Source organism: Oncorhynchus mykiss, chromosome 18 (genome assembly GCF_013265735.2).
Source record: "Oncorhynchus mykiss isolate Arlee chromosome 18, USDA_OmykA_1.1, whole genome shotgun sequence".
NCBI classification, from domain to species: Eukaryota; Metazoa; Chordata; class Actinopteri; order Salmoniformes; family Salmonidae; genus Oncorhynchus; species Oncorhynchus mykiss.
Genome location: NC_048582.1, coordinates 8,173,042 through 8,178,041, shown reverse-complemented (window position 1 = coordinate 8,178,041; position 5,000 = coordinate 8,173,042). Strand labels below are relative to the sequence as shown.

Genomic DNA, 5,000 nt, shown 5'->3' with positions numbered 1-5,000 from the left:
ACCCCCGAGGGGATATATACCATATAACACACGAGGTAGGGACACCCCCGAGGGGATCTATACCATATAACACACGAGGTAGGGACACCCCCGAGGGGATATATACCATATAACACACGAGGTAGGGACACCTCCGAGGGGATATATACCATATAACACACGAGGTAGGGACACCCCCGAGGGGATCTATACCATATAACACACGAGGTAGGGACACCTCCGAGGGGATATATACCATATAACACACGAGGTAGGGACACCTCCGAGGGGATCTATACCATATAACACACGAGGTAGGGACACCTCCGAGGGGATCTATACCATATAACACACGAGGTAGGGACACCTCCGAGGGGATCTATACCATATAACACACGAGGTAGGGACACCTCCGAGGGGATATATACCATATAACACACGAGGTAGGGACACCCCCGAGGGGATATATACCATATAACACACGAGGTAGGGACACCCCCGAGGGGATATATACCATATAACACACAAGGTAGGGACACCCCAGAGGGGATCTATACCATATAACACACGAGGTAGGGACACCCCCGAGGGGATATATACCATATAACACACGAGGTAGGGACACCCCCGAGGGGATATATACCATATAACACACGAGGTAGGGACACCTCCGAGGGGATATATACCATATAACACATGAGGTAGGGACACCTCCGAGGGGATCTATACCATATAACACACGAGGTAGGGACACCCCCGAGGGGATCTATACCATATAACACACGAGGTAGGGACACCCCCGAGGGGATCTATACCATATAACACACGAGGTAGGGACACCTCCGAGGGGATCTATACCATATAACACACGAGGTAGGGACACCCCCGAGGGGATCTATACCATATAACACACGAGGTAGGGACACCTCCGAGGGGATCTATACCATATAACACACGAGGTAGGGACACCTCCGAGGGGATCTATACCATATAACACACGAGGTAGGGACACCTCCGAGGGGATATATACCATATAACACACGAGGTAGGGACACCTCCGAGGGGATCTATACCATATAACACACGAGGTAGGGACACCCCCGAGGGGATATATACCATATAACACACGAGGTAGGGACACCTCCGAGGGGATATATACCATATAACACACGAGGTAGGGACACCTCCGAGGGGATCTATACCATATAACACACGAGGTAGGGACACCTCCGAGGGGATATATACCATATAACACACGAGGTAGGGACACCTCCGAGGGGATCTATACCATATAACACACGAGGTAGGGACACCTCCGAGGGGATATATACCATATAACACACGAGGTAGGGACACCCCCGAGGGGATCTATACCATATAACACACGAGGTAGGGACACCCCCGAGGGGATCTATACCATATAACACACGAGGTAGGGACACCCCCGAGGGGATCTATACCATATAACACACGAGGTAGGGACACCCCCGAGGGGATCTATACCATATAACACACGAGGTAGGGACACCCCCGAGGGGATCTATACCATATAACACACGAGGTAGGGACACCCCCGAGGGGATCTATACCATATAACACACGAGGTAGGGACACCCCCGAGGGGATCTATACCATATAACACACGAGGTAGGGACACCCCCGAGGGGATCTATACCATATAACACACGAGGTAGGGACACCTCCGAGGGGATATATACCATATAACACACGAGGTAGGGACACCCCCGAGGGGATATATACCATATAACACATGAGGTAGGGACACCTCCGAGGGGATCTATACCATATAACACATGAGGTAGGGACACCTCCGAGGGGATATATACCATATAACACACGAGGTAGGGACACCTCCGAGGGGATATATACCATATAACACACGAGGTAGGGACACCCCCGAGGGGATATATACCATATAACACACGAGGTAGGGACACCCCCGAGGGGATCTATACCATATAACACACGAGGTAGGGACACCCCCGAGGGGATATATACCATATAACACACGAGGTAGGGACACCCCCGAGGGGATATATACCATATAACACACGAGGTAGGGACACCCCCGAGGGGATATATACCATATAACACACGAGGTAGGGACACCCCCGAGGGGATATATACCATATAACACACGAGGTAGGGACACCTCCGAGGGGATATATACCATATAACACACGAGGTAGGGACACCTCCGAGGGGATATATACCATATAACACACGAGGTAGGGACACCTCCGAGGGGATATATACCATATAACACACGAGGTAGGGACACCTCCGAGGGGATATATACCATATAACACACGAGGTAGGGACACCCCCGAGGGGATCTATACCATATAACACACGAGGTAGGGACACCTCCGAGGGGATATATACCATATAACACACGAGGTAGGGACACCTCCGAGGGGATATATACCATATAACACACGAGGTAGGGACACCTCCGAGGGGATATATACCATATAACACACGAGGTAGGGACACCCCCGAGGGGATATATACCATATAACACACGAGGTAGGGACACCTCCGAGGGGATATATACCATATAACACACGAGGTAGGGACACCCCCGAGGGGATATATACCATATAACACACGAGGTAGGGACACCCCCGAGGGGATATATACCATATAACACACGAGGTAGGGACACCTCCGAGGGGATCTATACCATATAACACACGAGGTAGGGACACCTCCGAGGGGATATATACCATATAACACACGAGGTAGGGACACCCCCGAGGGGATATATACCATATAACACACGAGGTAGGGACACCCCCGAGGGGATATATACCATATAGCACACGAGGTAGGGACACCTCCGAGGGGATATATACCATATAACACACGAGGTAGGGACACCCCCGAGGGGATATATACCATATAACACACGAGGTAGGGACACCTCCGAGGGGATATATACCATATAACACACGAGGTAGGGACACCTCCGAGGGGATCTATACCATATAACACACGAGGTAGGGACACCCCCGAGGGGATATATACCATATAACACACGAGGTAGGGACACCCCCGAGGGGATATATACCATATAACACACGAGGTAGGGACACCCCCGAGGGGATATATACCATATAACACACGAGGTAGGGACACCCCCGAGGGGATATATACCATATAACACACGAGGTAGGGACACCCCCGAGGGGATCTATACCATATAACACACGAGGTAGGGACACCTCCGAGGGGATATATACCATATAACACACGAGGTAGGGACACCTCCGAGGGGATATATACCATATAACACACGAGGTAGGGACACCTCCGAGGGGATATATACCATATAACACACGAGGTAGGGACACCCCCGAGGGGATATATACCATATAACACACGAGGTAGGGACACCCCGAGGGGATCTATACCATATAACACACGAGGTAGGGACACCCCCGAGGGGATCTATACCATATAACACACGAGGTAGGGACACCCCCGAGGGGATCTATACCATATAACACACGAGGTAGGGACACCCCCGAGGGGATCTATACCATATAACACACGAGGTAGGGACACCTCCGAGGGGATATATACCATATAACACACGAGGTAGGGACACCTCCGAGGGGATATATACCATATAACACACGAGGTAGGGACACCCCCGAGGGGATATATACCATATAACACACGAGGTAGGGACACCTCCGAGGGGATCTATACCATATAACACACGAGGTAGGGACACCTCCGAGGGGATCTATACCATATAACACACGAGGTAGGGACACCTCCGAGGGGATATATACCATATAACACACGAGGTAGGGACACCTCCGAGGGGATCTATACCATATAACACACGAGGTAGGGACACCTCCGAGGGGATCTATACCATATAACACACGAGGTAGGGACACCTCCGAGGGGATCTATACCATATAACACACGAGGTAGGGACACCTCCGAGGGGATCTATACCATATAACACACGAGGTAGGGACACCTCCGAGGGGATCTATACCATATAACACACGAGGTAGGGACACCTCCGAGGGGATCTATACCATATAACACACGAGGTAGGGACACCTCCGAGGGGATCTATACCATATAACACACGAGGTAGGGACACCTCCGAGGGGATCTATACCATATAACACACGAGGTAGGGACACCTCCGAGGGGATCTATACCATATAACACACGAGGTAGGGACACCTCCGAGGGGATCTATACCATATAACACACGAGGTAGGGACACCTCCAAGGGGATCTATACCATATAACACACGAGGTAGGGACACCCCCGAGGGGATATATACCATATAACACACGAGGTAGGGACACCCCCGAGGGGATATATACCATATAACACACGAGGTAGGGACACCTCCGAGGGGATATATACCATATAACACACGAGGTAGGGACACCTCCGAGGGGATCTATACCATATAACACACGAGGTAGGGACACCTCCGAGGGGATCTATACCATATAACACACGAGGTAGGGACACCCCCGAGGGGATATATACCATATAACACACGAGGTAGGGACACCTCCGAGGGGATCTATACCATATAACACACGAGGTAGGGACACCTCCGAGGGGATCTATACCATATAACACACGAGGTAGGGACACCTCCGAGGGGATATATACCATATAACACACGAGGTAGGGACACCTCCGAGGGGATCTATACCATATAACACACGAGGTAGGGACACCTCCGAGGGGATCTATACCATATAACACACGAGGTAGGGACACCCCCGAGGGGATATATACCATATAACACACGAGGTAGGGACACCTCCGAGGGGATATATACCATATAACACACGAGGTAGGGACACCCCCGAGGGGATATATACCATATAACACACGAGGTAGGGACACCCCCGAGGGGATATATACCATATAACACACGAGGTAGGGACACCCCCGAGGGGATATATACCATATAACACACGAGGTAGGGACACCCCCGAGGGGA

General features: G+C 50.9%; 1 protein-coding gene across 9 annotated transcripts in view; it reads left to right on the top strand.

The window, feature by feature from the left end:
• The window catches only part of LOC110496981 (dystrophin), a 394,538-nt gene that overhangs the window by 163,655 nt on the left and 225,883 nt on the right, over positions 1 to 5,000 (top strand). The gene's annotated exons all lie outside the window — the stretch shown is intronic.